We start from the raw sequence: 17,906 nt of genomic DNA, 5'->3' as shown, positions 1-17,906 counted from the left end.
CACAGACAAGAGTGGCATAAGAGGCCCTGAGCCAAAGTGTGCAAATGTAATAGCAAGCGCTAGTTCTAGCACTAAAACCTTTGGTTAATTGTTTTCTCCTATTCCCCCTCCCTCCAAGCACGTGCATTGAAGTATGTGAAACAGGAAGACTGGGGGCAGAAGCACTGCACGAGATTGAGGCAACATACCTGGCAGCTGCTAAAACAAAACTTCAAAAGACCCAGCTCCCTTTGAAAACCCATCAGGCAGGAGCCACTCCTCCCCTTCAGCTTCCCTACGAGTTGGTACACTTAACCATTTCAGCATGTTTGGCAGCCCTGCAGCCAGTTCCAGAGCAGGTGGTGGAGTGAAAAATTATGTCAGAGCCCCAAATCACTCTGTTGTCTCCCTCTTCCTTACTTCTCTCAGCAGGCAACAATGTGCATGCTGACCAAGCAGCCCTAGTGATGGACCAAAATAGTGCATACTCATTGCAGGTTCTCTGTTCATGTTTCTGCAAAAATGAGATGTCAAGGCCCAGAACTGCCACAATGAGTTGGGTGGCAGCCAGTGTCCTCTAGCAAACTGTTGGGTCTGACAACAAAGATGGCCTGTCACTACAGAGTGAGGAGGAGGGGTGAATCCTAAGCTAGTACCCAGAGTGACATGGAGAACTAGCATGAGCTAGGACATGCTCAAGTCCCAGCCTCACTTGTCCAGGATTATCTTCATTAAATGTTACCCCTCTTAGTCCCTGCCTAGACTAGGTGATAGAAGTGCACAAAACTGTTCCTAGGAACATCTTGAACTTCCAGTTGCTTGTACAATACCAGTTCCTCTACACACAACTGCCAGCCAGGAGGTGGGGAGTGCAAGCGCCGGGTTTAATTCATAACACCTAGAGGTCAGGTTTTAGTTTCAGTCCTACTGAACTAGCATCACATTATTTACAACGGTCTCTCCCTAATGCGGGCAGGAAGGCAAGAGTTGTTGTTGCCACAGTTCAGCTAGTCATTCCAGCTCCACGCCACTGTGTCCAGCTTTTCCCCCAGAATGTGATAAGGACGAAGGACTAAGGACTGTGGAGTAGAATGAGTTAAAGCTGCTCGATTCGAGGTGTACATGTGATTGTTTCCAGACTGAATGAGTTTGGATTGGGCCTTCATTTGTTTGCATTTTTGAATTTGATAAACATTTTGTACTTTTTAATGACTGAGCAGCAGCTACACTTATGGCCAGGTACCAATGGAATCAAGGCAGCATTTCTCATTGGAATCAATTGTTGTAAATGAAAAAGTTTTATTCAAGGTATTCAATCTCCCTTCCTAGGTCCAACATAGGATAGTTCCCCATAACACTTAAAGGAAATTGCTTAGAAGCTCCTGCACCCAGAAGCAGAGATGGGTACTATAGGATAGGTGTTGCAGGAATCCCAGCAAGCACTGGTACAGCAATCGTGCTGTGCTGTGTGCGGATACATCATAGTTGTGGTTGGAGATGCTAAACCCTTGCAAACCCACCTATTTTTTATAGTTATAACACTCCAGGAGTTTCCTCTCAATGTAGATAAGTCTACAGTGCATCAGACAGGGATTATAATGGTGTGGAGTGTGTGTCTGAGATGCATTCACAAAGGCCACATCTATACAGACCCCTGTAACCATGCTTCAGCAAAGCTCCTAAAGCCTGTTAACAGATTTCTATCAAAGGCTAGGAATGATGATATTACTGACTAGGATTGCCTGGGGCGTGTAATGAGGAAGTACGGAGCTGGTGACTGGAAGATGGTTTGTAGGTGGCTTGAGCGGAACGGTGGTGCCATTTGCTAAAAGGAGAAGCTTGGTAACATGGGACATGCCTGTGACTTTCTAAAGATCCTAACAGTCACAGAGTGTCAAGAGGTAGGATCTCAAATAGAGAAAAGGTGAGTAATGGGGTTACAAGGCCAGCAGCAGTTCATTGTGACAGGAGCTATCTAGTATATTGTGCCATGTGCACTGTATAACATACAACTACATGCCTCAAGGCCAAGTGGGATGTTGATAAAAGATATGCAAACAATCTGGGACACTGTGGAACTAAGTAGAGCAACTTAAGGTTAAGTTTATTGAGCTAAAGGATGCTGACCATAACGTAAAACTTGCCCAGTGAAAGCTTCTCGGGATACTCCAGAGAGTTGCATGTGAACAATTAATCAAGCTCAAATAACAGCCTTCTAATTTTCCATAATAGAGATATTCCTCTGAAATGCCAGACCCAGTGAATCTGTTGATATTTTCAGGTATTGACACCCCCAAAAGATCTCAATAAATTTACATATGCAATTTGATCCACTCAGATGGTCTCTGAGCACAGATGGTCTTCCTGCCTGTCATGGGGTCTCTCTACCCCATGCTGGTTCAGCAGCCACAGGGTTAACACAACTAATGCCCGCTTGCTCAGTCAGAGCTGATTGGCAGACCCACAGCATAAAAATATAAAAGGGCTGCCAGACAGGACGATGGGATGGCTGCCAGAGAGATGGAGGGATTGCAGAGAGAGGATCCCTCCAGCAAACTGGTGAGGAACTGCCAGACAAGTCATCACACTAAAGAAGATGGGGAAGATTACAAAGGTAGGAAGTAGCTCAGAGAACAGCAAGGGACTGAGAAGGACTGATTCTGGCAGTTCCAAATAAGGGCCCCTGGGCTGCAAACCAGTGGAGTTGGTAGGCCTGGGTTCCCCTACATACCCCAGCCTGGGACTCTTAGGGTATGTCTACACTGCAATAAAAAAAACCCCACAACACTGAGTTTCAGAGCCTGGGTCAAATGACTTGGGCTCACAGGGCTCAGGCTGAAGGCTATAAACTGCAGTGTAGGTGTTTGAGCTCAGGCTGGAGCCTGGGCTCAGAAGCCCTGTGGGAGGAGGAAGGGTGTAGGTCTCAGAGCCCAGTCTCCAGCCTGAGCCAGAACTTCAACACTGCAGTTTTTAGCCCTGAAGTCCAAGCCTGAGGCAGCTGACTCAGGCAAGCTGTTGGTCTACACTGCTGTAAAAGACACTCTCTGAGAAGGAGCTCCTAAATGGAGGAGAACTAGAGCTGATTAGGATAATGGGGAAGTGTAAGTTCTGTGGTTCCCATGGGGGCTAAAGACAGACTATTGAAGACCCAGCTGGAAGTGGGGTCAGTCCTTAACAAGAACTTCACAGATTGGGTGTGATGGCATAGGGGAGGATGAGGAGGTAAAAGGAACCAGACTAGTGTAGCTCCCCATCATGCCTCACGGGGCATTAACAGATAAAGACCCCCATATTACACTGTCGCCTATTTCATTAGTCTTCTTCGTACAGTGGGTCTCAAACTTTTTTACTGGTGAACCCTTTCACATAGCAAGCCTCCGAGTGTGACCCCCTCCCAATAAATTAAACACACTTTTAAATATATTTAACACCATTATAAATGCTGAAAGCAAGCAGGGTTTGGGGTGGAGGTTGACAGCTTGTGACCCCTCCTGTAACAACCTTGTGACCCCCGAGGGGTCCCAACCCCCAGTTTGAGAACACCTGTCTTAGTGTATGCGTAACATGCCTCAGGTGGTATGTGACTAGGATTCATCATCAAATTTGGTCCACGGGTTGGATCATTAGCTTCCCTGGTTTGGGCCGAGTACTGACAGGGAGTGTGATGTGAACGCTGATTCATGACTTATCCCCCTTATGCTTCATAATCAAAGAGATTTGTGTATATGTTTAGTTCTCTTTAAATAACTACTACAGGTCCTTTTCATATTTAACCTATGTAATCTATTGGCAGGAAGATGGAGTTTCACAAACAATTGGAAAAACAACAAGGAGTCCGGTGGCACTTTAAAGACTATCAGATTTATTTGGGCATAAGCTTTCGTGGGTAAAAAAAACCCCACTTCTTCAGATGGTTCTTCAGGGTTTTTTTTACTCACAAAAGCTTATGCCCAAATAAATCCGTTAGTATTTAAAGTGCCACTGGACTCCTTGTTGTTTTGTGGATACAGACTAACATGGCTACCTCCCGATAATTGGAAAAATGACTCAGACATTACAAAAACCTTTTGAAAACAGAATGTGCAAAGAGAGAAGATCCCTGAAAGAGAGAAAGAAAAGTTGAAATGACTGTCAGATGGATTAACAGTAAAGGACAATCCAAACTGCTTGAGATAGATTCAAATAATCCAAGATTTACGGATAGTAATGGAGCATTACCCTGCCAAGAGTTACTAACTGAATACCTCTTCCACTTTAAGCCATAGATCTTTCCTGAAGTCTGCAGAAAGATAAATTTAACTTAGAGAGAGCAGTAAAAACAATCAGTGATCAACAAGTTCCTGTACATACAATTGGCAATTTCAGATTTAGATGGAGAACCCAACTGCAATCTTATAACAGGACATCTGGAATACCTGGTATCAGAATGGAAGGGTTCGATATTATGGTCAGGTGATCTGAAAACTCAAACTGATGACCTCAAGTTGGAGCTATTAATAGCAGATGAGCTCTGTCACATTTGACCTTTCTGATGACTTTTGGAAGCAGATGGAAAAGAATGCATATAGGAACTTTTGACTCAGGTCTAGGAGGAAAGCATCCATCAGAGAGCCAGATCTCACCCTCTCCTGGAACAAAGAAGATACTGCACATTCTGCCATTACAAAAGGGTCTATTTATAGTGCACTTCATCTGTAAAAGAGAATGAGGTGATCACAGTCCTTGAAGAAACCACTTGCATGGGGTTGTGTACTTCCAGCTGAAATCTGTTCAAGTGCTCTCTCTTTGAGAATTCGAAGTGCTTGGGATTAGATCTGCTAAATACACTTTTTCCAGCAGTGAATAAAAGTAAATTCTCTGCACCAGGTCACCTAATACCTGGCTTTGTTGTCGTTGGCCTGATTTGTTCCTGATTGGGGGAGGAAAGTCTTCAAAGGCCATTCAAATCACCCTCAGCTCCAATGAATTTATGCAACCTTGGATATCAGAGGAGCCAAAAGAGTATCAGTTGTGTGATGGACAAATTGAACTCCACAACTAGTGCCCAAAGCATGTTACTCTCACAGCTGATAGAAATAGACTGCATGAAACTCCACCCAATGCATAGCACATACAGTAAAACCTCAGAGTTACGAACACCAGAAATACGAACTGACTGGTCAACCACACACCTCATTTGGAACTGGAAGTATTCAATCAGGCAGAGACAAAAAACACAAATACTGTATAGTACAGTATTGTGTTAAATGTAAACTACTAAAAAATAAAGGAAAAGTTTAAAAAAAGATTTGATAAGGTAAGAAAATTGTTTTTGTGCTTCTTTCATTTAAAATTAAGATAGTTAAAAGCAACATTTTTCTTCTGCATAGTAAAGTTTCAAAGTTCTATTAAGTCAATCTTCAGCTGTAAATTTTTGAAAGGTTCTACTCTAGAACCTCAGAGTTATGAACACCTCGGGAATGGAGGGTGTTCATAATTTTGAAATGTCCATAACTGAACAAAACATTTTTTTCAAAAGTTTACAAGTGAACATTGACTTAATAAAGTTTTGGAACTTTACTATGCAGAAGAAAAATGCTGCTTTCCCTTTTTTTTTTTTTTTTTTTAAGTAGTTTACATTTAACAGTACTATACTGTATTTGCCTCCCCCCCCCCCTTTTTTACCCTGTCTCTGCTGCTGCCTGATTGTGTACTTCCAGTTCCAATTGAGGTGTGTGGTTGACTGGTCAGTTTGTAACTATGGTGATCGCAACTCAGAGGTTCTAATATACTATATATTAAGGTTTTGCCCAACACAACATATAGTCCTAGACCAGTGATGGACAACCTGCGGCCCATCAGGGTAATCTGATTGCGGGCTGCAAGACATTTTGCTGATGTTGACTACCCACAGGCATGGCTCCCGGAAGCTCCTAGTGGCTGCGGTTTGCCATTCTTGGCCAATGGGAGCTGTGGGAACCGGTGGCCAGCACATTGCCCACCACTGTTTTACATCTTTCCAGAGACAACCAGAGGAAATCAAGTCATCATGCTACGACTAGTACTTTGTCTTTAACCAGCACTGCAAAGGTCTCATTTTAAGTCCAGCAAATGGTGCCATAGTGGCAAGAAGCCATAAGTTTCAGAAAGACCCTTATTCACAAATTAGTTTAGATATGAAGATACCATTATGATTCACCTGCTGTCCTGTATAGCAAAAGTCAAAGACTCTCACCCATTTTAAGACTCCCAACCATTTTTCACACTTGAAATCTCAAAGGTGAATGATCTCTGAATCTCTTGATATCAGTTTGATTAGTTGAGGACTTGGAATCTCTAACAGCTCCTATGAACTCCACGTCTACAGCAGAGTGAATGTGCATTTCTCATTATTTGTTCTCAGTCCTCATGACAATTAAAGCACAGACCTCACACTGCACCAACCTCCAGTGACTCCAACGAGTCCCTCAAAGTTTATCCATGTTCAAACCTGAGCACCTTCAATTTCTTTTAGGATCCTGAGTGAAATGAAGGGGAGCAGACATGTCTTTTCTTACTCTTCTTCCCCTTTATTCTCTACATTAAGGAGAAAGTAGATTAGTCCACACTTGAAGCAGTCTTCTCCTCAGATATTCTAGAGACCAGGACTTCTCACAGCTGAATTTTGAAGCAACTTTCATTGCCAGCTTTGAAGATGTTCATACCTCAGACATGCTGCACACTTCACAGAGAAACAGATTAGCCTGCTAAGCTTTTTCCAGCAGCAAGAAATTACGTAGAGACTCCTGCTCTCTAGGAGTACTGGGGGTAAAGGCCACATAAGCCATGCCCCTAGTGGTGACCCCCACCCACATTCTGAACATCATAATCTATGTATTGCCAGATATGAACTTTTTAAATCCCCACCTTCTATTAGGTCCACCATGTCAGATGGCAAGAGATGGAGAGGACAGGAGAAGATTGCTACTGAGCCAGATAAGAACTCAGATTTAACTATAAAAGCCATGCAACATCATGGACATTAACAGCTAACACTAACTCTCTAATGTGTTCAGCAGCTCTTTCATTCTAAAATCCCCCTTTCTAAAGGTCAATGACACAGGGTTAGTATCTGGTATAATTCCTCCCTCAAGAATGTTGAGCTTCACTGTGTTGTAGCCACTATTACTTAGGCCTGATCTACACCGAAATCTTAGGTCAATCTAGGTATGTTGCTCAGGGGTGTGAAAAATTCACACTCCTGAGAGATGTAGTTAAACCGACCTAATCCTTGCTGTAGACGCTTCTAGGTCGACGGAAGAAGTCTAGCATCAGCCTAGCTACTGCCTCTTGAGGGGGAGGATTAACTACAGTGACAGAAAAACCCCTTCCATCACTGTAACAAATGTTAACACTATGGCACTCCAGTGACACTAGAGTGCTGTAGTTGTGCCACGGTAGCATCTGTATGTAGACATATCCTTAGTTGCTTAACTACAGTTATTGAACTTCAGTAGACATGTAGCAGTTTGGCGAGCATGGCATCTGCCAGCTTGGCTTGCTATGGACTCGGAGAGCAAAGATATTATTAATTCAAGTTCTGTGAATCCAGTGCAATGGTAAGTGGAAATTGTAACACCTCAACTTTACCTCACCTTGCTTTCATGAATCCACAGTTGTGTGGGACTAGAATCACAAAGCTATCTGCACTTAATATGGGGTTCTGGAGACCAATATTTCCACATTACCCTTACCCTACCCCTGACACATTACAGGGACTATGCTGCTTCCATACTATATCGGAGTCACTTTAATGGGCCCTTGGTAGACCACCCAAGCCATTTGGCATACAACCCAAGTCACTTGGCCTCCTTAGACTCCTGGCTCTGCCCACTGCCTAAATACTCTGACCCCTTGCACTTTGCACAAACTGGCCAGCTATTCTTAGTTTCAGGACAGCACTAGAAACTACCTGGGAAATATTGAAAACAGTATTTAGCACCAGTGTTACTAACCGTAACAACTCTCAACACTTCATAAAAAAATTTGGCTGTCAGAGGAGGGTGCTAGTCTTCCTATCTCCCTAATATTAAACAGCATGCTTAGGCTTCACGAGCTTGGGCCAACAGCTTTCTGAAGAGGGTCTCTAGGCGAAGCTGTCACCACATGTTGGAAAAACTGAAACACTCCCTGGTTTGTTTTTTTTTTTTTTTTTAAAAGGTTTTCCCCCTCTTTTTAAAAGAGGTTTTTGTTAAATGCTGGAGCCTTGCATGGATCACAAACAGCTGCTGATTGATACCTGCAGCCCAGAGAAGCCCTGGAGAATAACAGGCTGTCATGGTGCCAACAACATACAACTCAAACTCCAGCATCAGCTGCAAAACTCTCCCCTGGACATAAAGCACTTGGGAAAGTAAAGCAGCAAAGCCTGATTCCCTGGTGCAGAGCTCTGGGGGACCCTCAGAGAGGAGAAGGGGGAGAGGGGGACAACACCAAGGCTTTCAGGGACAGGAAATGGGTTTCTTTCTACAATTCATGCTTTTGGCAGGGGAGTCTTGTTTATATCACAGGATAAGAACACCAAACTGTGAATGCTGTGCTCATCCTGGGAAAAGCCAAGCCAAAGCATGACCCTGGGCTGGATGGAAAATGTGAGCATGCACTGGCTTAGCAGTCAGGCTGTGGTGGAAACTCCACTGTCCAAGAAGAGTAGCCCAGAGGAGAGGCCTGATGGGAAGGAGGGATTTCCCTCCGTCAGGGGAGTTGGAGGCCCTTGTGCTACCTCCTGATCTGGCACTCTTGCTTGGTTACTGAAGTCCTATTTGAATGAGATCTCTCCCCTCATCTCAGCCAGACTCCAGGGCCCCTCTGTCCAGCTTCATTGGCAGCTGACTTCAGGGACAGTTGTGTGGGGACTGTCCCTCATGAGGGCTGTCTTATATAGTGCCACCCTACATAGAACCTCTGGATTCTCCACATTCTCCTGAAAGAGATTTTCTGGGAGACCGAAGATAATCCTATCTCAATCCATCTTCAACTAGGTTTCCATCTGTAAAAAACCGGGGGCCTTGAGCATAGCTGCTCATACGCCTGTCTCCTGCCGTAACTGAACCCCCTTCTCTTGCATTTCAAAACACACCTAGCACTGAGCCATCTGTTCCTTTCCCCAGGAGGCTCCCTCATTTCTTCTTGAGACAGTGCAGATCTGGAAATCTCCAAAATGTTCACACTGAATTCCATCTCAGGACACTCCTGGAGAGTCTCAGGCCAGTGGAGGGAAAGTAGCTGACCTGCCTCATCCCTCCAAGCCTAGGTTATAGATAGGTGTCTCCATTTCTACAAAAAGGTGGGGAAATGCAGAAAACGCAGCTCTAATATTTCAGTGCCTCTTTTTGTGCTGTAGGAATGGCACAGTTCAGAGATGAGCCCCTGAATCTTTTTGTTCTTGAGCTAAGTGGTTATGCCCTGAAAGTGATGCATAAAAGGACTCTCCTCTGGGAAACTTCCTGGTACCCTTCTCACTTTCACGGTTAAAATTAGCTCAAAATTAATTCCACCAGCTATAGCACAGCATCATGGATTTCATTCCCACCTTACTACCTGCAAGACTGAGCAACAGATAAGACTCCAGGTTCCTGTACGGGGAAGAGCCAAGGATGGATAAAAATACTGCTTGGGGGGGGAAAAAAAAAAAAAAAAAAAAAAAAAGAGGAAGGGGGAGAAGCCAGACATTCGTGGGATTCCCTGACAGCTCCATGCAGAAGGAAGGGCTGGGCTGGAAAAAACAGGCCCCAGGTTCCTGCCAAGCTGTCTGAGGCCCGTCCTTTCCAAATCGCTCAAAGAAACAGCCACGGCTCCCTTGTAACCCTTTCAGTACTCACCCGGGACGAAAGGCTGCTCTGGACATTAAACCTCTGAGTGCCAAATGCTAGGGCCCCCTCCTTCCTCAAGAGCATTAAACTGAACAGCTGGGCTCCCCCACAACAGTAAAACTCACATGGGAGCTCAGGACATTAACCCTACAAGCACCATATTGTACTGAATGAGAGGTTTAGTCATGTGGAAGGAAGAAGAGAGACCCAGATAACACTTCGTAATGTGCAATTTCTCTAACCCCACAGGACATTTGAATAAAACCCAGGGAGAGCAAGGAGAAAGAAAGGAGCTACAAGATAGTGTAGTGTCTGACAGTAGCTATTTAAATACCCCTATGTCAAGTTAAATACGAGGGAGCAAAAAAACAACAGTACCTGTGAAGTTAGCCACTTAGCCAGGGGAACATACCCAGGAATGGTAGCCGAGAGACATGGACAGGAGATGATTGGAGTAAGAGAAATAGGATGTACCTATTTCAGAATGAAAAGTCCATATATGTTGCTGAGTTTTACTTTAACTGCAACCATCAAAGCTAAAGACCTGGATATCATTGTGGGCAGCTCAGTGTGTAGCAATGGATAAAGCCAACAAGATCTGAGGATGCATAAGCAATGGGATGGAAAATAATGCTGAAAAAATATTATAATGTCATTATATAATTCAATGGTATGCCCTCACTTGGAGTAGTGTCATCAGTTCTAGTAACTGCTATAGAAAAATAGAGTCAGACAACAATTAGAGGCCTATAAAGCCTCCATATGGATACTGAAACGGTTGGGATTGTTTAGTTTAGGAGACAAATAAGAGTGGACATAAGAGAGACATTCCAATGAAAGGTATAGAGAACATAAATCGAGCACTCCTATTTACTCTCATATAATACAAGAACAAGGGGACATTCAATGAAATTGAAAGGCAACCAATTTAAAACTGATAAAAGAAAACCTTCACACAATGCATAATTAACCTGTGGAACTCACTGTTACAGCATATAATAAAAGTCAAGATCTTACCAGGATTCAAACAAAGGACCAGATACTGATGAGTAATGAGGATGTCCACAGTTGGAACAGAAAATATTTTAAGAACTATTAACCCATTCTGCTTCCAGACATAAGCCAACCACTAGCTGATGAGGATTAGTTAGGAGCTTCCCCTATGTATAGGTTATTCCATTATTGCCCATTACAAGGTTCTTGAAACTTCCTCTGAAACATCAGTCCTGGTCGTTCCACATACAGGATACTGAAAGAGAAGGATCAGTTGTTTGATCCAAGATGGCAATTCCTATGTTTAGAATGGGTGGAAGATAGTTTGTGGAGGTAACTAAGTGAGCTAGCCCAGGCCCTTAAGTAGAAAAAAAGATTTGCCATCTGCTCACAATCCCATCTCCCACTTCATCCTCCTGATAGCTTCCATCATGATAGAGCTTGGTGACCAGGAGGGTTAAGCCCTGGGGACACGGGAATGAGAACACCTCCACTGAAGGAAACAAAGGGGTGAAGGTTGCGTACTGAAAGAGGTCCCACCACATTACCTCAAACAAGACTGCAAAAGGGGACTATAACCATTCAGGGCCAACAGAGAAAGTGGGGTAAATGGGAGACAACGCTTTATTCAACCAGAGCAAGTCAGCGAAAGAGGCCCCCAAATTCCCAATCCTATAAAGCCCTCCCAGAAGCAGCAGAGAGCAAAGGCCCATTCAGACAAGCTGACTTGTACCCCACTCTGCCCTGCTGTGAGGCCTCAGCTCTTGCCTCCAGCTCACAACCCCAGCACTAGCTCCTACATGCTCACTGTACTTGGCCCAAACCCCCTTCGCCTCGGGAAAGGGTCCTGTAATTATTCTCACTTATTACCTGGGAAAAACAACAGCACAGCAGCTGCCAGCCAAGTCCGACTCAACAATGTCTGGGGAGCCGAGGCTGCAGGGCCAGGCCTCAGACTGTCTGGGCAAGTCACGAGCTTTCTGTCTTTCCTCTCCCAGAGGCTCTAGACAGGCAGAGCCAAGACCTAGGCTGTGTGAAGCAGGGTTCCTTCTAGATGGTGGCAACCCATGGTGCTGAGGCTCAGAGTAGGCTGGCGAATAATAGGACCTACCATCACAGGCTTCTCTAGTGTGATTTATCCAATATACAAACTATCAAGGCTGGTCATACATCTCCAAACTCTACTAAGCTAGTTCGCTCCCAGAGTTAGGTTGTCATCAGTTTGCATGGGGGCAGGACAAGATATGGGTGAGTGGCTGCCTGTGGTGGTAGAGGAGGCAGATGTATGCATAAATGGTGTAGGGATGGAGTAGCTACACATACCAACTTAAGCTCCTCCTGCCTCTAGTTTACAGATGCCCAGGCAGTATCCCCCCAACCCTAGTGTGGTGAGAACAGAAGGTGAAAGTTCAGTTCAAAACCCTAGGTTTTTCAGACACACACTGCTCTTCCGATGCCAAAGCCCAGGGCTGAGATGCTAGGGTACTGCCAAGGGGAAGCTAACAGGAGCCCAGTAACAAACAGTAACTACAGTCCACTTCTAGTCTCCCCTAGTCAATAAAGTTAATTGATTCAAGTCTCCAAGAAAGAGAGCCTCTAGTGGGATCAGAGCTCAAGGGCTGCCTTGATGCAAGTGGTGGACTAGATGACCTCTTGAGGTCCCTTCTATCCCTACATTCCTATGATCCTATGATTCACAATGTGCCTGTCCTAATACAAGACATTTCTCTGTCTGACAGGGACTCTTCTATGAGATATTTTTCCTAACACAGTGTTGGCCACTGCAGGCAGCAGGACAAAGGCATCCACAGGGGACACCGAGCTGGGGCCACTCCCAATGACTTCATAGATAGTAATCACAGACAACAGCGCCAGGATAACCTGGGCCAGATTTACCTTGTGCTAAAGACTCTTCCTTCCCCACCCTAGGCATGAGGGTAGCACAGCCTGCTACTGGCAGACACAAGAGGGAAGCATATGTAGGCGGAGGTGGAGAGATTAGGGTGTAAAGAAAGGGAATTGTGTGAGGACTGCGGTGCGAAGCAGACAGAATGTGCTGTGCAATGCAAAGAGACAGAGCCCATTGTTACCCTGGCCCACAGAGAGGGGGTGGGAGGAGATTAGGAAGGGGAAAGGCACAGACAGGGTCAGGGGAACTTGACAGATGGGCGGCTAAGATGATGCAGTGTTGGAGTCAGTGGGCCTGGCTGCTCCTGTTCTGGCATTTCTGTGCTGCCTCACCAGGGAGGTGCGAAGGTCAGTGCAGAGTTTGCTAAGGCTGAACTGAGGGACTATTGTGTAGCACTCAGTAGCTACTGCTCTTGCCCTACATTTCCTCTGGGAGGGATCAGTGCAGTTCAGGCTCCTCAGCCTTCAAGTTAGCCTGCAACCAGCTTGTGCGAAAATAGTTAGGCCCTGGTCATGTGGCAAAACAGGGCATTGGGCAGTGGAGAAGTTGTCCGCTCCTCACACAGGACTGTGGGGCACCAAAGCAAGCAGCTCAAAGACAGCAACTCCACATTCATCCTTGAGACACAGGGATACAGGAAAGAGTAGGTCTCAGATGACAAAAAACAGCCCCTGTCCCCACCCCAAATATCGGCTCCCAAGATATCCAGAACTCTCCCCTTTCTCATAACTGGAAGCTCACCTATAGCAAACTCTACCCCTTGGCTCCCTGTTGCCGCCTCCGCCCTGCCTCTGCCATGCTCCCCAAGCCAACTTGACCCCAACTCTGCTTCAATCCCCATCCAGGTTGTCATCATATCTTGCCTTAATACTTTGGATTCCCCAAGTCTCAGCTCATTAAACCAGCCTGTGTAGAGTGCTACCACCTCATCACCGGTACACACAGCAATACAGCACCATTACCTGCCTTTCCTCCCATCACCACTAGAGCCCCCAGTTTCACCATATTTTAATTCTTCTCAGGATCCAGTTGAAGATCGTCCTTGTTTTTATAATCCTTCACTGATTCTGAGCTGATCCCCTCTGTGCTTAGCTTGCCTAGTGCTGGCATCCACTCTGTCTCTCAAGAACGTATTGTTATCTGTCATTTTTGGGGAAGATTGGGGCATGGGCATTCAGTGAGGCAGCCAACTGCTGTCAAAGATTGCTGGGAAAGCGAACAGTAATTTAAAACCCCACATCTCCAAAATTTAAATCATTTTAGACCCTAGTCAAAATGGGAAAAGAGGAGATGCATCCCCCTTCCTCATAAGAAAAGCTACAAGTGCCTCCTGGATACCAAGAATCAGAGCCATGCCTCTAAAGATTAGTATATTCCTGGGACCAATTTTGCCAACAACTGCCAAACACTTCCAGCTTTCCTCTGACAATTGCTGCAAGTTTGCTTATTCACTGACAATACAAGAATATAACTTAGAGGATAATAAGGAATAGCTAACATGGATTTGTCAAGAACAAATCATGCCAAATCAACCTACATTTCCTTCTTTGACAAGATTACTGGCCTAATGGATAGGGGAAGCAGGAGTCATGATATATCTTGACTTTAATAAAGCTTTTAACATTGTCCAACAAGACATTCTCATAAGCAAACTAGGGAAATGTGGTCTAGATTAAATTACTATAAAATGGATACACAACTGGCTAAAAAATTGTAGTCAAGACTAGTTATCAATGACTCAGTGTCAAACTGGGAGAACATATCAACGGGAGTCCCACAAGAGTCTGTCTTGGGTCAGATACCATTCAATGTTTTCATGAATGGCTTGGATAATGGAGTGGAGAAAATGCTTATAAAGTCTGTGGAAGCTAAGAGGTGTTGCAAGCACTTTGGAGGACAGGATTAGAATTCAAAATGACCTTGACAAATTGGAAAACTGGTCTGTAATCAACAAGACGAAATTCAGTAAAGACAACTGCAAAGTGCTACACTTAGGAAAGAAAAAAAACAAATGCACAATTACAAAATGGGGAGTAACTGGCTGGGCAGTAATACTGCTGAAAAGGATTTGGGGATTATAGTGGATCACAGGTTAAACAGGAGTCAATAACATGATGCAGTTGCAAAAAGGGCTAATATTCTGCAGTGTATTAGTAGGAGTCTCAGATGTAAGACATGGGAGGTAATTATTCTGTTCTATTCGGCATTGGTGAGGCCTCAGCGGGAGGACTGTGTCCAGTTCTCGGCATTCTACTTTAAGAAAAGATGCAGACAAATTGGAGATTCCAGAGGAAAGCAAAAGTGACAAAAGGTTTAAAAACCTGACCTATGAGGAAAAAGTTAAAAAAAAACTGGGCATTTAGTCTTGAGAAAAGACGACTGAGGATGTACCTGATAATAGTATGCAAATATGTTAAGAGCTGTTATAAAGAGAAGGCTGTTCTTTGTGTCCACGGATGGTGGAAGAGAAGTAATCTTACTTTGCAGCAAAAGAGATTTAGATTAGATATTATAGATTAGATATTGTAGGGAGGAGGGGTTTAGATTTATTAGGAACTGGAGAAGCATTTGGGAGAGGGGGAGCCTATACTGGAAGGATGGAGAGCACAGGATCAGGTCCAAGAGGTGAATATAGTTTGACCCGCTTGATAATAGTGATCATAATATAATTAAATTTAACATCCCTGTGGTGGGGAAAACTCCACAGCAGCCCAACACTATAGCATTTAATTTCAGAAAGGGGAACTACACAAAAATGAGGAGGTTAGTGAAACAGAAATTAAAAGGTACAGTACCAAAAGTAAAATCTCTGCAAGCTGAATGGAAACTTTTTAAAGACACCATAATAAATTTAAAGAATATTAAAGGAATTGGCACCTGAAATTGCAAGCCCATTAGCAAGAATTTTTAATGTATCTGTAAACTCAGGAAAAGTACCGAATGATTGGAGAATTGCTAATAGAGTTCCGATTTTTAAGAAAGGAAAAAAAAGTGATCCGGGTAACTACAGGCCAGTTAGTTTGACATCTGTAGTATGCAAGGTCCTGGAAAAAATTTTGAAGGAGAAATTAGTTAAGGACATTGAAGTCAATGGTAAATGGGACAAAATACAACATGGTTTTACAAAAGGTAGATCGTGCCAAACCAACCTAATCTCCTTTTTTGAAAAAGTAACAGATCTTTTAGATAAAGGAAATGCAGTGGATCTAATTTACCTAGATTTCAGTAAGGCATTTGATACCGTGCCACATGGGGAATTTTATTAGTTAAATTGGAGAAGATGAGGATCAATATGAACATCAAAAGGTGGATAAGGAATTGGTTAAAGGGGAGACTGCAACGGGTCCTACTGAAAGGCGAACTGTCAGGTTGGAGGGAGGTTACCAGTGGAGTTCCTCAGGGATCGGTTTTGGGACCAATCTTATTTAATCTTTTTGTTACTGACCTTGGCACAAAAAGTGGGAGTGTGCTAATAAAGTTTGCAGATGATACAAAGCTGGGAGGTATTGCCAATTTGGAGAAGGATCGGGATATTATACAGGAGGATCTGGATGACCTTGTAAACTGGAGTAATAGTAATAGGATGAAATTTAATAGTGAGAAGTGTAAGGTTATGCATTTAGGGATTAATAACAAGAATTTTAGTTATAAATTGGGGACGCATCAATTAAAAGTAACGGAAGAGGAGAAGGACCTTGGAGTATTGGTTGATCATAGGATGACTATGAGCTGCCAATGTGATATGGCTGTGAAAAAAGCTAATGCGGTTTTGGGATGCATCAGGAGAGGCATTTCCAGTAGGGATAAGGAGGTTTTAGTACCGTTATACAAGGCACTGGTGAGACCTCACCTAGAATACTGTGTGCAGTTCTGGTCTCCCATGTTTAAAAAGGATGAATTCAAACTGGAGCAGGTACAGAGAAGGGCTACTAGGATAATCCGAGGAATGGAAAACTTGTCTTATGAAAGGAGACTTAAAGAGCTTGGCTTATTTAGCCTAACTAAAAGAAGGTTGAGGGGAGATATGATTGCTCTCTATAAATATATCAGAGGGATAAATACAGGAGAGGGAGAGGAATTATTTAACCTCAGCACCAATGTGGACACAAGAACAAATGGGTATAAACTGGCCACCAGGAAGTTTAGACTTGAAATCAGACGAAGGTTTTTAACCATCAGAGGAGTGAAGTTTTGGAATAGCCTTCCAAGGGAAGCAGTGGGTGCAAAAGATCTATCTGGCTTTAAGATTCTACTCGATAAGTTTATGGAGCAGATGGTATGATGGGATAATGGGATTTTGGTAAGTAATTGATCTTTAAATATTCAGGGTAAATAGGCCAAATCCCCTGAGATGGGATATTAGATGGATGGGATCTGAGTTACTATAGAAAATTCTTTCCTGGGTATCTGGCTGGTGAATCTTGCCCATATGCTCAGGGTTTAGCTGATTGCCATATTTGGGGTCGGGAAGGAATTTTCCTCCAGGGCAGATTGGAGAGGCCCTGGAGGTTTTTCGCCTTCCTCTGTAGCATGGGGCATGGTTGACTTGAGGGAGGCTTCTCTGCTCCCTGAAGTCTTTGAACCATGATTTAAGGACTTCAATAGCTCAGACATGGGTGAGGTTTTTCATAGGAGTGGGTGGGTGAGATTCTGTGGCCTGCGCTGTGCAGGAGGTCGGACTAGATGATCAGAATGGTCCCTTCTGACCTTAGTATCTATGAATCTATGAATAGAGGCTCAACTTAAATGTATACTCCAATTTAAAAAACATAGTAAGAGAACCAAATAAGAGCCACCGTTGTTAAACAACAAAGTAAAAGCAGCAGTGAGAGGCAAAAAGGCATCCTTTAAAAAGTGGAAAATAAATCCTAATGAGGAAAATAGAAAAGAGCATAAACTCTGGCAAATGAAGTGTAAAAATATAATTAGAAAGACCAAAAAAGAATTTGAAGAACAGCTAGCCAAAGACTCCAAAAGTAATAGAAAAAAAATTTAAAATACATCAGAAGCAAAGCGCCTGCTAAACAACCAGTGGGACCGCTGGATGATCAAGATGCTAACGGAGCACTCAAAGACAATAAGGCCATTGCAGAGAAACTAAATGAATTCTTTGCATCGGTCTTCACTGTTGAGGATGTGAGGGAGATTCCCAAACCTGAGCCATTCTTTTTGGGTGGCAGATCAGAGGAACTGTT

General features: G+C 43.8%; 1 protein-coding gene across 21 annotated transcripts in view; it reads right to left on the bottom strand.

Moving 5' to 3' along the window:
• Nucleotides 1-17,906, bottom strand: part of TTLL5 (tubulin tyrosine ligase like 5) — a 224,711-nt gene that overhangs the window by 87,130 nt on the left and 119,675 nt on the right. Inside the window, exon 30 of one of the 21 annotated variants that reach the window (XR_006281938.1) lies at nucleotides 10,827-11,058. The exons of the other annotated variants lie outside the window; for them this stretch is intronic. The gene's annotated coding sequence lies outside the window, so the exon portion shown is untranslated. The remainder of the gene's footprint in view (nucleotides 1-10,826; nucleotides 11,059-17,906) is intronic. 21 annotated transcript variants of the gene reach the window in all.

Source organism: Dermochelys coriacea, chromosome 6 (assembly GCF_009764565.3).
Source record: "Dermochelys coriacea isolate rDerCor1 chromosome 6, rDerCor1.pri.v4, whole genome shotgun sequence".
Lineage (NCBI taxonomy): Eukaryota > Metazoa > Chordata > Testudines > Dermochelyidae > Dermochelys > Dermochelys coriacea.
Note: the sequence above shows the minus strand (reverse complement) of the source record. Positions and strands in the feature narration are given on the sequence as shown.